The sequence below is a fragment of the Danio rerio genome, chromosome 20 (genome assembly GCF_052040795.2).
Source record: "Danio rerio strain M-AB ecotype USA chromosome 20, GRCz13ab, whole genome shotgun sequence".
Taxonomy (NCBI): domain Eukaryota; kingdom Metazoa; phylum Chordata; class Actinopteri; order Cypriniformes; family Danionidae; genus Danio; species Danio rerio.
Window position 1 is genome coordinate 15554732 of NC_141040.1, and position 16149 is coordinate 15570880.

Here is a 16149-nt window from a genome sequence, read left to right on the forward strand (position 1 = left end):
CGCAAATCACAGCACATTATTTTAGAAACAACATTATTGCGTTTCCACTATCGCGCCTAAAGCGAGCGAGCCAGGGCGAGCCAAGGCCAGTGGGGTTTCCACTGTCACTTTCGGGGCCTAATCGGGCCAAAGCTGGGCTTTCTTGGGGCCAGCGGCCGGCCTTTTTCGGCCCGCCGAATACCTTGGGCCAAGGAGGGCCAGCTGGGGCTTCGGGGCGGATTGAAAGGAGAGGCGGGCAGTTTTCTGATCGCACATGAGTACATGCGCCAAACAAATAAAGAAATAAGGGAAACAAAACATCTAGCCCTATAGTCTGGGGTCTTTTTGCGTATGATCACCCTTATGTTTCCCTTTTAAATGTAAGGCTGCTGCATAAAATAATAAAGTAGTTTTAATTTATAGTGACATTGCTGCATCCTCCTTTATGTTTCAATAACGCATAATAATCTTTACACCATATTAAAGACACAGCAGACAGTAAAGGTTTTCCAGAGTTTTTGTCAAGTTTAAAATGTTTGTTTGTGCAAGTTTAGATGCCTGTTTGAGTGTGTGAGACCGGGCAAAAGCGCTCCTTCACAGCTCTGTTATGCCGCGAGCGGCTTTTTTCTTTATTTATTTTGGAGATAAAACAATATAAATACAACAGGAAGACATAAAACTTAACAAATTACGTGCCCACTTTCGTAGACTTCAAACAATATAGTGTCATATCTTGATAAAATAGCCTAAGCTATATTGAAATATAATTTAAAGAATTACAAATATCGGATATATATAAAATCACATTAAATAAATTAACCAATATAAAATAAACAAAAGCTAGCTATAACAATGTAGGTAGCCTATATACAATACACAAATCAAACCGTTTTAAAGCCACATATAGCCTAACTTTCATTTTACTAAGACCTATCTGAAAAAAAAGATTTTCGATATTTTCTAAAAACAATAAACACCGGAGAACGTTTGAAATATTTATATAAAGTAAATATTTATATAAGTAAATATTTAGGCTATAAAGTATTTGGATACGATGATATTAATCAAATCGCGCAAACAGAGCATTAGGTGAGTAAAAGCAAAATCTAGCCTATACCTTTTTTTCTGTCACTCAGTCCTGAGCAGCGCTCGCTGCTTTAAACGTATCGGGGGAAAGCCCAAACACAAAATGTGTTCTATATCCTCAAACAACTGTTTATGTTTTTATATGACGAGGTTAAATTTAAAAATGAAACTTTAAATGAAGAGCTTTAGTGAATAGCTGCCGAGCGCAACAAATATGGCTAAAATTTATTAGGCTACTTGCTCTTGTGCTGAAAACTTAACGCGGCGTCTATCAACACGAGGATGTTATAAAATACATGCCATATCGAGTTATAAAGGAGAATTTCTGTGGCTTTATACTATGGATGTGTGCGCTCTCTGTGTTGGGTCCCTCCGTTAGTGGTGAGAGTACTCGATGCACAATGCCAACAGTCGGTCGCCGAGTAAACAAATGTAATGAATGGAAATACACAGGTCTGTGCGTATATACATTTCATGTAATGCTGTACAGTAACGTGTCGTTTGTTTGTTTCGGTTGTCTTCATTTTAATGGTTTAGTTTCGTGATGATTTTATGGTGTGCTTTATCTGCTTGATTCTCGCTGAAATGGGCGGGTTGTGTGACGTTTGATTCGGGGACGTTCTGTGGGCGGTGTTTGCGTGACGCGCTATAAGCTACTAGCCCGACAGTGGAAACGCGACATGATTTCAGCCTCATTTCTCAACCTCCTGGGCTATTGGCCCGGCCTGATTAAAGCCCTGGTTCGCACTGGCCCAATAGTGGAAATGCGGCTAATGAGAGCCTCTTAAGGGCAGGCCTTTCAGAGGAACTAGGAAATATGACTGATTTTCTACAAGCAGTGTTGCCAACTTAGCAAATTTGTTGCTAGATTTAGCAATTTTTCATACTACCCTAGCAACTTTTTTTTTTTTCAAAAAACATCTAGCAACAAATTTAGCAATTTTTACCATTCATTTGGCTACTTTTAGCAATTTCAAAAAGTGACTAAAAAGAGCAGTGACTGCAGGCTTACTTTAACAAATATAATTGTTGGTAATTTAGTTAGCAATAAATTCCAATATTGATATAACTGTTGTCACTTTCACAAATGTGTTAATTTCACAAGTTAAAAAGTTCATTATCAGTGTTAGATATACAAAAAGTGTTTGTATTACTTTTATAAATAGTCAACTGTATTTTTCAAACAAATCTAAATGGACATATTTCAAATAATGTTTTTGCTAAGATGGCCAGTCAATTTAAGAAACCATTTATTACTTTGTTTATTGCATAAAGGTGTAGTTTTGAGTTGCGATTACGCAATGACGTCATCATGCAAAGAAATATGTTAATAAGAACCTATTTATTGTGCATTTGGATGTAATGTTTTAATATAATATAATTCACAGCGACACAGAGAGTAGAGACATGAGGGATTTGCACTTATCAAATACAATGTGATGACGTCACTGATTTGCAAATTAGTGAATGACGTCATCTGGCAACATTTAGCTAATTTTCGGGCAGGCTTTAGCTACTTTTCATTGAAATATTGAACAACATTGTCTACAAGAGAAGCATGAGCACACATTGCTTTGCAAATTATGAACACAGCCAAGCCTTAAAAATTCACTGTGGACCACCCCTTAAAAAAACATAGAATGAACAGAACTTCAAACCAAATGAAAGTTCGTTTTGAGTTCACTTTGGTAGTCTGTAACAGTTCATCAAAGCAAACTTTTGGGGGAGTTCAATTTTGGCTGCTTAACACCTTTGAGCTGCAATTGGTCTGTGACAATTATGAAATTAGTGGATGTATTCTGTATGTCCGCGTTCTTTGATTCACATGGAGAACAACACAACAACATCATGTTAGCAAAACAAATAGACTGGAGGGTCGAGTAGCAGAGCTGGTACAGACAACTTTCTCACTTCTGCCCCTAAACCCAACCACCCCTACTGGACAGATCAGGAACTACACAGTCCTACAGTACAAATGCAGAGAATCCAAATGCAGAGGCCAAACAGTCGGTGTTCCAAACAATCGGTTTGAGTTTGGACAACATGAAGGAATTAAGTTAACTTATTCGTTTTATAAATTAAAGTTGACTAAATATCAAACAATTAACTTGTCCCAAACTCTAGAAATGTTTAAGCTTATTTTAAATGGTTAGTTTGACCAAACAATAAATGTCGTTTTTGAGTGTACCACTGGCAGCTGCTACAGCTCCTGTGCCCGGCTATTGGAACTTTTTTTAGAAGTACTCTACTGAGTTAAATCTGCAGTCACTACTGCTATTTTAATTGGAATCACTTTTTAAAATAAGCCAAATGAATCTTAACAATTTGTTGTTGGGTAGTAGGATAAGTTACTAAATTTAACAAAAAAATTGCTAAGTTGCCAACACTGGCTGTATAATTTGCTTGCAGAGAGATTTTAAAGATTTGGACAGGATCACACACATAACGAGAAGCACCACAGCGTCACACCACATCTTATAGACACTGTTTCATTGGATGTCTTTCTGCGGCAAAAATAAAACAATGTAAAGATGCAAGAAGATATCACTTCTTGTGGGTCTTTCTCTCACAGTAACCATTGATGTTTTTAGGGGTACATGTGAGCAGTGTGATATTTACAACCAAACCTACTGCAGCTTGCAGTTGTTGGATTCAAAAACATTAAAAAAAACATTGCACAGTCACTCAGCCTTTTCAAACTTCTTTTTTCCCTCAAAGTAGGAAAAAGAACTTAGTTTGAAATATACTGAGACCTTTAGTGTTCAACAAAAGCCAATAGCTTTATAAAAATGAGTAAATAATGACAGAATGGTCATGTTTTAGGCAAACTAACCCTTTGAAGGAGTCCAACTGTGCCGTTTTTACACATCTTGATTTTGTTTTGGGGGTGTATTAAGTTTTTGTGGTTTCAAAACTGCATAGTGTTCCACATATTAGACATTATTCCAGCACCCCTTGTCAGTACTACTCAAACACCCTTTTCGCTCAATAAAGCCCCTACTTTCTAAAATAAGAAGCATGTTCCGACTCCTCAGCTTCCTCAGTGTTTGTCTACTGGGGTGATTTGCAAACCATTTGTGAACCACCAATCTGTAATGTAGTCGCCAAGTACCAATTGGACAGTTTTATTCATTCATTTTCCTTTCGGCTTAGTCTCTTTAATTATCTGTGGTTCACCACAGAGGAATGAACCATCAACTTATCCAGAATTTTTAAGCAGCGGAACTTAAAAGACAAAATTCTACAAATGTTTTTCATTCTGAAAGAAGTTTAAGCAGGACAGTCCAGTGATATGATAACACTCAGACGGCAGCAGCACTTTATGTGTTTCACACATATGGCACACTGTGAAAACATTTTTCCAGTGAGAAAAGTCTCTCCTTTGTCCTCTGCTTGGGGTCATTCTATGAAACAGCATCCGTACAAGATTGATAAGAGTCATTTATAAGGGGGAATTTTCAAAATTACTTTGTGCCACCTGACAACTGGTTCATAATTTTAATGGTTTTATAAAACTATAATAAATAACAGGACATTTAAAGTAATTTCCTAATACAACCCATTTATTCATTCCTTTTCCTTCGGCTTAGTCCCTTTACTCATCAAGGAATGAACTGCCAACTTGTACAGGGAAACTTCCATGCACTCTCATTCACTACGGCCAGTTTAGCTTATTTAATTCATGTGTTTGGACTGTGGGGGAAACCGAAGCACATGGAGGAAACCCACGCCAACATAGTGAGAAAATGCAAACTCCACACAAAAATGCCACCTGGTCCAGCCAGGACTCAAACCAGCAACCTTCTTGCTGTGAGGTGACAGTGCTAACCACTGAGCCACTGTGCTCAAATAAAACTCTCAAATGAATTTGTATTTGATTGTTTTGAACTAGTTTAGTTAATTAGTATTATTATTGTGACATTTTAGTGCAGTATTTTGTGTTCTGTTTCTCTCTCTGTTCCTTTGTATCTTCTAGATAGGTGTGACCATCAAATATTAGTCAGATGTGGTGATTGGTTCAGCTGTGCTAAACATCCAGTTAAAAGGACCACCCCAAACCACCCTTTCTTTGAAATTTTGTGCCGTTGTAATTATGTTTTTTCCTTTGTGTCGTTTGTGATTTGTCCTGTACCTCATCGTTCGTTTGTTTTCTTACAAACAAAGTTATTACTAGCTAAGAAGTGTCACAAGCTGTTTCCACCCAAAGATGCAAATTCAATTTTAGCGCAAAACTGGAATATCGTATAAAAGATATGCAAATAAAGCAGCGTTGCCATCCAATGTGTCAAGGAAAACAAAGTTGTCAATTTCTGATAATCTTAATAGAAAGATAAAAAGTATTGGAGAAATACAGTAAAATACCTTTAAGGGACGATAGTGGGTTAGAGTTGTACAATACAGGAGAGTCCTGAGAAACAGGTTAACAGGTATGCTCTGGTTTTACTGCATTCTGATTGGGTACACAGGCTTTTTTAGCCAATGAATAAACTACACGTAAAGGAGTTTAAACTGAAAACATTTTAAAAAACCCGCGTTGATGTTTTGTTGATTGTTGTTGGAGTAACCAAGACACATGCTGTAAAGGGGAGGAGCAGCCGTACATTTGAATTTAAAGAGCTAGTACACTATGATGTTTTCATCTTTTACTTTTTTCAAACCTGTTAGAGTTTCTTTTTTCGGTTGATCAAAAAGATACAGCAGACATTGACTTTATAATATATTTTGTTTCTACTACACTAAAAAAAAATGATATGTTGGCTTTAATTAACTTTTTTTTGTCAACCTTTTGTTACCTTAAAGAAAGACTATTCATTTGAGTGAACTTAAGTTAGTTACATAAAGGTAATGTAATGTTATTTAGTTCAATCAACAAAACATTTATAATTTAGTTTTAATTTATTTACACAGTAAAAAAAGTCTGTTAAATTTACAGAAAAATACCGGCAAAGGTGGCCAGGAATATTCTGTAAAAATACTGAAGTTTTATAGGACTTTTTAAATTTACAGAAAATAACCGTATTTCATCAGCTGGTACAACGCTCAGTTCACAAAAACCTAGTTTAGCTCACAAAAACGTAAAGTCATTCAATGCACTAATGTGTTCATGTGTGTACAATTAGCAAACAGATTTTCACTGCATTAGTAACTACACAGTTACTTTTAAACAAAAGAAGATGCAGCACAACATCAGCTATCCTCAGTTCATATTGGACTTGCACACAGATGCTACTAACCTCCACAATGGTGTTGATAGCAAATTTTTTCAAAAACTCTTAAAAATAAGTTGTACTGTTTTCAACTGAAGAAGGTTATAAAAGTTTAGAACCACTTGAGTGTGAATAAAAAAAAGAAGAAAAAAAAAACTAAACGCAGCATGATTTTCCTGCGCCCAAAATGATCATTTATAGAGATGTTTTGAGTTAAAACTGCTGATACAGACTCTTTGAAAAAAAAATCCAAAATGCATAATAAGAATATGATTATGCTTTAACATCCAAAGCACAAATAAGAAAGACATTAAGAGTCCAACCACATCAACGTTTAATTATCTTGGAGAGTTGCTCAGCTGTCTTCAAAATAATGCAGCTAGTTTTATTTCCAAAGATTTTTTGCAATAGTCACAACAATCTGAAAAAAAAAACATTTGGCAGCAAACTTTAATGAACATCTTTAAACATCTGATTTACATACGTTTGATCAAAAACATCTTGAAGACAATTTCTAAATGCCCTTCAACATCTGACAGCAAATGCTTTAGCATCAAATAAGCATCTCCTCAGTGTATGCACACTATCTTTGCTGAACATTAGGAGATAAACAACCACACAATCTGACTCGGATCTGTCACATTGTGTCGGCAAGTGTGATTCCTACTAAGGAATCTAGGGAATTGTCTTTTGTGTGTCTATCATTTCGTTCCAATAAATCAGCTTGTCCTCAATTTACATCTTACACATAGAGCAAAACACAACAAAGTTTTCAAAGTTATAATTAAAGAGCTAGTTCACCCAAAAAAATAACATTTAATCATCATCAATTAGTAAACCCTCAATTGATTATAAACCTACAGGTTTCTTTATTCTGTCAAATACAAAACAAGTTTAGGGAAAGTTGAAAACCTGTAACTGACTTCCATAGTAGGGAAAACAAATTCTGTGGAAGTCAATGGTCAAACAGGTTAAGAACCAGTCAATGGTTGGTAAATAATGACAGAATTTCCAGCTGTTGGTGAACTATCCCTTTAACAGACTGTAAAAAATGCCTCTTTGAGGCATTTCAGGTCTTTTTAAACTATGAAACAGGAAAAATTAACAAACAAAAGCTCACTGCCCTGTCAATCAATTACAATTAAAAGTCTGATCAAACTAGTGCACATCAATAGACTAATTACAGGAAATAAAAGCAGCTCACTCACTTAGAAATCTTTTAGTCTATAAAAATACATTTAAAAGGTTCCTGGAGCTCATTCATATAGCTCGTTCAATGGTGCTAATAACACTTATTTGTAATAGGTTCTATTCTCAGCAATTCTGTGAACCTATAACACATAACAGAACACTCATAACACAGTACGTACCTTGAGTACACTGTATGTGGTGATAAAACATCTGCCAAATATTAAAGTTTACCTATTATGCAAGAATTCATTTTATAAGTGGTTTAAACAGTTGTGTGGCAGCATTGTGTAAATACAGCCAGCCTCTAATGGTAACAACACTTTGCCTTTGTACATGTCATCGGAAAGGAAAAGTCACGCATATTTATAGAGATCTCTAACTCATTAGCATAGACAACCCTAAGTAAAAAGCAGCCGTCTGCCATTAGAGTTTTTAGACATGTTTGCTGCTCCTCCCTCTCTCAAAAAGAGTACTCTACTACTCACTCTACTACTAAACTACCGGCATATCAAACCTATCTAATTGCTTTTCCATTCCTTGTCAGTTCAATATTGATGTAGTGCCTGCTGTTGGTGTCCTGAGGGGAAATCCTCCAGCCAACACCGGAGAACAGCTCATCAAACTGGACTCGGCTCAAAGCTTTCATCATCCAGGTATAGTTTCTGGAGGAGTTTATGAACTCACAGAGCTGGGTGCATCTCTGACAAATCTAGTGCATGCAGACATGGCGCCGAATGAATCTACCAAGTTTTTCAGCTTCCTAAAGCACAGCTACTCTTTTAATAAAATCTAGGTTAGCCATTTAGCAATACAACTAGAGTCACCATTCAGTCAGATGCCCTGCTCATGACATGAAACTGTGTATTTTGAAGTAAATTCGATGCACGAATGAAGCGAGTTAACTCAAAACGTTCACGTGTCTATTTATGCACAAATACCGCGATTTATTTGCTCATGCCGTGTCTGGTGCATACCTGTCAACCCTCCTGTTTTTCCAAAGATTCTCCCGTATTTTACAGTTCTACCCCGCTATCATCCCGTAAAGGTATTTTCCCGTATTTCTCCTGTACTATCCGTCTTTCTCTTAAAGAGCCAATCCTCCCTATACAGAACCCATGCAGCAAAACCACTAGAGGTCGCCCTTTCCTCTTAATTGTGAGTCTGTTCCGTGCTTTCATTTTATTTAGGCATGAAAACTTTAAAATAAATGTAAAGACAGCAGGATTCCCTTCCTTTTCAATACAGGTGCCGTCTCCCCTTCTATGCAATCCTTTAAAACAGTCATTTAGCAGTGCATGACTGTCAACTGACGTATTCCATAGTGATAAATAGACACTGATTCCCAAATGGATTCTTTACACGCGATTTACACAATGGATTTTGTGTGCGTTTGAACAGACATACACATAATTAATATTAATAACATCGAAAGATGTCAATCTTGATGGATTTTTTTTTCAAACACAACTACTTTTGTCCTAAATGAGCACAAAAAGTTAGGAGAGCAATTAAAAGCTTTTTTTTTATATCCAAATAAATGAGAGATTAATTCATTGCTCTTTAATCAGAATGTGTAAGTTACACAGTAAAGAGAAGGTTAATGAGATTTGATAATTTGATTCTATTTCTTTATATTAGCCAGGGCTTTACATGAAAACCCGTCAACCCGCCAAATGAAGGTAGATTGCGGCGGTGGCAGGTAAGACAGACACTCCCACAAGCCACTTTGACTGGTTGAAAATAATTTTCCCGGGAGATAATTCTTAAAAGCAGGGTTTGACAATAAGTATGGTCCAATATGCATGCAAATGCGATTTTAGAATTGAGAAGCAACACGACTGACAAAAATAGTTGTGTTCGCAACTTCATGCGAGCAAAGCAGGTGAATACTGAATGAGAGGATAATCACTGGCACTAACAGCTGAAGTGATGCGCGGGACTGTTTATAACGCGTGCACGTTCCCGTTTTCTTTCGTGAAGCAACTGTGTCTAAAAACACAACTGATGTGATCGGTTCTCCTTCAAATAGACAAGACAAAAAGTTATGAACATGCACCCACAGTCTTACTGCTTTTAAGATTTCCAGAGTTGACTTATTGTAAGCAGCCAGTTGCTTTAACTTTAACCATTCTTTGAACAAATTATTTATGGGTTTAACATTACCGGTGTGATCATCCTTTCAATATCACATGGTATGTTTTTACCTGCTTTCTTTTGCGTTAACATGGTTTAATTATTATTTTTCACAACACATTGCTTTAATGAGATTAACTCCCCATTTATGTGAAATTTATGTGTTAACTGGTGATCTTGGACCTTTAGTCAGGACAGATTACTGTGCATATGTTTTGTTAAATAAAAAGTACAGTATACAGCTATATTTTGCTTGTTTTGACACATTTAAAATTTGTGGTTTAGTGTGGTCAGAGATAAATTTGGTAAATCCTTCATTTTGAGCTCCTAAAATTATGTGAAATAAAAACTTATTGTAATACTATCAAACCATGACTTACTGTATTTGCTCATAATCATTGAGCAAGCTCATACATGACACGCAAAAAGTTAAATGAATGAAAAGGCATGTGGAGATAACGCAAAATCTAAATAAAGTAATTTTAGCATGTCAAAGTCATACTTATGTTTATAAAATATACTTTCCCAACAATAAAATTGTGGCTATTGAAAATGGCGAGTGGGTAGAATTTTTTGGAAAACTACTAGCCACAGTAGTTGGTGATAAAAAAAAAGTTAATGTCCAGCCCTGATAATAGCTAGTAATTTCAATAAGCTGAACTGACTGCTAATTTATTTGCTGTTAATGTATACTATTTATTTTTTTCTTTTGTAAAAAATAATTATTATAATAATATATAATACGGAACGTTTAACAGTTTATTTACATTGAAACAGCTCCAGAAGAACATATTTAGTAATTTGGGGATTTTTTTTTAGGGGGTGGGGGGTGATGTATCAGAATTATTAGTGATTTTTTTTTTCTTTTTTTTAAATATTTCCCAAATTCACAGTATGTCTGATAAAAAAAAAAAAATCTTCTGTATAAAGCATTTGTTTTATTTTGGCTAGAATAAAAGCAGTTTTCATTTTTTAAAAGCCATTTTAAGGTCAAAATTATTAGCCCCTTTAAGCTATATATTTTTTTTTTCGATAGTGTAGAGAACAAACCATTGTTACACAATAAATTGCCTAATTACCCTAATCTGCCTAGTTAACCTAATTAACCTAGTTAAGCCTTTAAATGTCACTTTAAACTGTATAGAAGTGCCTTGAAAAATATCTAGTTAAATATTATTTGCTGTCTGTCATCATGGCAAAGATAAAATAAATCAGTTGTTAAAAATTAGTTATTAAAACTATTATGCTTAGAAACGTGTTGGAAAAATATTGTCTCCGTAAAACAGAAATTAGGGAAAAAATAAACAGGAGGGGTAATAACTTAGGAGGGCTAATAATAGACTTTAACTGTGAATGCTGATAACATGACTTCCACATGTTTATTAAAAAAATTCTGATAGGATAAACTAACACATTGCTAGCATGTTTTATCAAATTAAACATCATATTTCTAATATGTTGCTATCATTTTAGCATCTTTGTTAACAATTTAAGCAAGGTTAGGACATTGCTAGATATTGCTAACTGAACATTGTTAATATGAATCAGCATCCTTCTAACACGTTTGGTTAATATTTGTTAGCATAAATGACAATGCTTCAACACATTTTCAAGCATGTTTACAATGTTGTATTATGAATTAGCACAATAGATGAATCAAGCATGGTGTTATCAATATCATTAGCATGAATTAGCATGTTTGCTAACATGTTATAGCACACTAACATATGACAATGCTCGCATATCAAGCCAATCTAATTGCTTTTCTATTCCTCGTCTGTTCAATATTCTAATGTCTGTCTAACACTGTCGGGAGCCGCAGTTGTCTATGTGTGATGGTTTAGTCTATAATATCAAGGACTGCACTCAACTATTTAGCCATTTAAATGAAATGTGGGCCTTATTTCCCCCGAGTTCACTTGAGTCCTGAGAAACAGATATGATCTTATAGCGGCAGCACTGCAAAGACACACTTTCAGTCTAATGGCCCATAGTGTTTCCCTCCACTCTTCTCTGCCTCCCACAGGGCAGTGATTGTCTGATGATAGGAAACTGACATTTTCTTATCAAGCAACACATGCAGTTTCTGGAAAATGAGACTCCACCCCTGAGATCTGAGAGAAGCTTCATGCTGGCTCATCCGAATGTTTTGTCATGTTTGGTGTCACCTTTGAGGCCAGACAGCTCGAAACACCTGAATGCTTCCTAGAGACTGTCAGTCCAAGAGGAGATGCATAGTACTGACTTCAGATGAGACAACAGAAACACTGGCTGGATCTGAAATCGACCCCCTGTACGGTTAAATTGTGCACTATTTGAAAGTGGCAATTTGTAGTGGTGTCCAAAACCATTGTGGACATTCTTAATTGCACTCAATGAATCCCACAATGCACCACAACAATCAGTGTACAACCGAAGTACGCTTAAAAGCTGGACAATACCCATTATGTTTGACCACAAGATGGCATCCACAGTCCAGTGTAAATTATTAAGCAATTGTTAAATTAACCTTTGTATACATAATAGAAATCAAAAGTCTTTGTTTCATAGCTAATAGACAGCTTGCTAAGTGCTTAATAACTATCACGGTCTGGCCAAGAAGCTAAAAAACGAATCCATCCGAGGTATTTATCAAATAGCATCCATTCCAGTGTACTCAGTGCTCCAGTTCACTCAGTTATTTTCATTTCCTCCTTTAAGTGGACTGCTCTCACTTGTATTCAGGGTCTTCCGGTTTCCCCCACAGTCCAAAGATATACGGTATAGGTGAAATGAATAAACTAAATTGTGTGTGTGTGTGTGTGTGTTTGTGTGATAAGAGTTTAGGGGTGTTTGGGTTGTGACTGGAAGGGCATTAACTGTGTAAAACATATGTCGGAATAGTGGGTGGTTCATTCCGCTGTGGCGACTCCTGAAGTATGGCGACTCATTCACACTAGCAGCAACTTTGTAGCTGCCTGTCGCTCTGGGTGGTGACCTGCTGCAAAAACAAGTCTGTGTAGAGAACAGACAATACAACTGGCCTCTGCAGTTTTGAAAATGTCAGTTTTCCGTGAACACTGGACATTTTTAAAATTTCATCAGTTTGCAATCGAATTCCAGTATTGTGACAACCCTATTTCTTACACTGTAAAAAATTATTAGTTGACTTAAAATAAGCGAGTAAAAGTTTTACTGTTAAAATGATTAGATGACTTTACTTAAATAAATAAAAAACATTACCTTACATGTTTTTATTAAATGAACTGCAGTCAGAAATATTAGCCCCCCTTTAATTTTTTTTACTTTTTCAAATATTTTCCAAATTATGTTTTACAGAGCAAGGAAATTTTCACAGTAAATAAAAGCAGTTTTTATTATTTTAAAAACAATTTTAAAGTCAAAATTATAGGCCCCTTTATGCTATATTTTTTCGATAGTCTACAGAGCAACCCACTGTTATCCAAAACCTTGCCTAATTACCCTAACCTGCATAGTTAACCTAATTAACCTAGTTAAGCCTTAAAACGTTACTTTAAGATGTAAAGAAAAGTCTTGAAAATATTTAGTAAAATAATATTTACTGTCATTATGGTAAAAATAAAACAAATCAGTTATTAGAAATGAGTTATTAAAACTATTACTATTGAAAAAAATCTCTCCATTAAAGAGAAATTGGAGGAAAAAATAAACAGGGTGGCTAATAATTTTGGGCAGCTAATAATTCTTACTTCAACTATATGTGCAGTCATAAAAATATTTTAAATAAACTTAACAGTTCTATGTTGCAATGGGTTTATTCAGTTTTTAAGTCAAGGCAACTTGCACCTTGTACAGTGCTGATTGTGATTCTCTATTTAATCGATTCTAAACGTATTTTTTAACACTCCAGCCTAGTTTTGAACCACACGCTTAAATGCAACTTGACTTTTATGCCATAAGCAATCATATAAAAACAACTCACTATGATCCTATATCTTAAGTTTAAGCTTAAAACTTCTTAACTTTATTATCGATTTAGGTTCAAGTGGTCTGTGTAAAGAATCAGAGGCAAGCAGAGTACAGCTGTTTGTAAACCAAACAGTGCCATCTGTTGGTAAACTCAGAATCCATTTGCGAGAGAACCACAATCTAAAAAAGATTCATGAATTACACTGAATTTTCATCCCCTATAGCGGCACAGTGGCTCAGTGGTTGCCTCACAACGAGAGCCTCAGTTGGACCAGTTAGCACTTCTGTGTGGAGCTTGCATTTTCTCCCCATGTTTACATAGGTTCCCTCCGGAGTTCCGGTTTCCCCACAGTCAAAAGACATGCCGTATAGGTGAATTGGATTAACTAAATTGGCCATAGTGTGAGTGTGAATGTGTATGGGTGTTTACCAGAACTGAGTTGCGGCTGGAAGGGCATCCGCTGTGCAAAAAATATGATGGATAAGTTGGCAGTTTATTCCACTGTGGTGACCCCTAATCAATAAGATACTAAGTCGTAGGGAAATGAATGAACGAATCATGCCCTGTACCCTCAATCTCTATTATTCCCTAGTGAGGAATAATTCTGAATTTTGTTATCACAGAAGAACAGCATGATCTGATCCAGCTATACAGTAATAGCATGTACAAAATTATTGTTGATGTCTTGAGGGTAATAACAACAGATCGCTAATACAAATTGACAAATGTGAGCAATATTAAGTATAACATTGTTTTGATGGGGCAGTATGGTGAAGTTGAGTACTGATGTTAGAGCACTTCTTTTTTTCTTCAGTATGTTGTAAAAGAAGCAGAAAAGCACTTGGAAATGCCATGTATAATCACGGATGGTTTCTGTGTTCAGGAATGCATGGTTTACACGAGAATCCTTATTTCTGAATTCTGGATATTGTTGAGATTTCACTCTATTGTCACCAGGGTTGGGGAGAAATGATCTAAAAAAGGTTTTGCTAATGACAATGTTTTCAGCTGCATGACAGCTCAGCGGCTTCAAAACACTGCAGCTTTTCCAGCAACAAGCTAATTAGTGATGTGCCATCACAAATGACATTTTCACTTTCACTTTTTTCACATTGTTCTGTAATCGCAACTTTACATCCAAGGAAGCTGAGGTCATGTTCAAACACACCTTCAGAATATTATCATTATCAAATCATTAAATACAGTGTGTGTGTGTGTGTGTGTGTGTGTGTGTGTGTGTGTGTGTGTGTGTGTGTGTGTGTGCTGGTTTTGGTGGTTTACAAGGACATATATTTGTATAATGACATGGGTATGACCTATGTATTACAATATTGGGGAGGGTTATGAGGACATGCACTGTGTCCTTATGATTCACCATGCTTAAAATCATACTTAACAGGGTCCTTGGACATTCAAAATGTCTTGAGTGGGAGTTGAGTTAAGGGTAGGGCCATATAATATGCATTTAAAATACATTATAACACCAATACAATTTTAGTGACATTTTTATTGAAACAGATTTCATATATTACAAAAATAAATCTAAATCTTAGCTTATTGGATGAACCCAACGATCTCATGAGTCCATCTACAGGGTACCATATCACAATACTAAATATAGTCTAATCTCACAGGATTTCTTTATGTCATGTTTTGAGAAATGAAGGTTTATGTTACCAATACCACTGAACGGTAAGACAATCCACATCTCTCTGTGCTCTATATAAAGGACACAGCTTCAACCACTGTGAGTGTTTAAAGTGAAATGATGACCTTGGGAAACTCTCCATGCATTAAGTGCATATACACAAGATATCCTATTGTTTTCTTTTGTTCTCGTTCGATGAACTGGAAGCATCATGCTCCGTATGCTGTAAGATAACAAGATTCTGTATATGAGTGAATTAGCAAAGATGATAATAATATGGCTGTGTAACCGTGGTTACAGAATCTGTCTTACAGTTAGGTGCTTCCTGTCTCTTCCTATTAAAACGAAAAGCTCATAGAGCGCGACAGAAGTGAAAACTCACTCACTTTCTTCACAGGGAAAGTAATTGAGCACTTAATTGGGGGTAAGTCCGATCAACTGTAAGTTACAAGGATGCAAATCATTGGTACAGTATGTCCTTTTGTTGATTCCATCCTTTTGAATTATTTTCATTCATTTGAAATGAGTTGAACTACCTCACCCATAGTGCTGTACCATAAATCCAATAATAAGAGAGTTGCAGAAAGCAAATTCCCATTAAGCACACTGCAAAAAAAATTATGTTACTTGACAGGTAATAATCTCTATTTTTTTACAGAATGTTCCAACTTTTTTTTCATTATACAGTGAAACACCTGTTGTTTTACAGATGTGTTCTGTAAAATAAAATAAAATTTAACATTAAATTTACAGATACTGCTTGTATTTTGGAATTATATTGTTTTTCTGTTTTTTAAAGGAACTGTTCTGTATTTTTATACAGAGTAACACATATTTTTATGCTAATATTTACAGATTATTTCTGTAAAAAAATAGGGAAACAAAAATTCTGTCAAATTGTTTTTAGTCAAGATAGTAATCATTTATTCATGCATTCATTTTTTGTCGGCTTAATGCCTTTATTAATTTGGGGT

General features: G+C 35.6%; 1 protein-coding gene and 1 long non-coding RNA gene across 10 annotated transcripts in view; one reads left to right on the forward strand and one right to left on the reverse strand.

Moving 5' to 3' along the window:
• Positions 1–16149, reverse strand: part of dlgap2b (discs, large (Drosophila) homolog-associated protein 2b) — a 309310-nt gene that overhangs the window by 204066 nt on the left and 89095 nt on the right. The window lies entirely within an intron of this gene.
• The window catches only part of LOC147832164 (uncharacterized), a 117078-nt gene that overhangs the window by 72760 nt on the left and 28169 nt on the right, over positions 1–16149 (forward strand). Inside the window, exon 2 of the long non-coding RNA XR_015945601.1 lies at positions 259–1732. This is a non-coding gene — a long non-coding RNA (uncharacterized LOC147832164). The remainder of the gene's footprint in view (positions 1–258; positions 1733–16149) is intronic.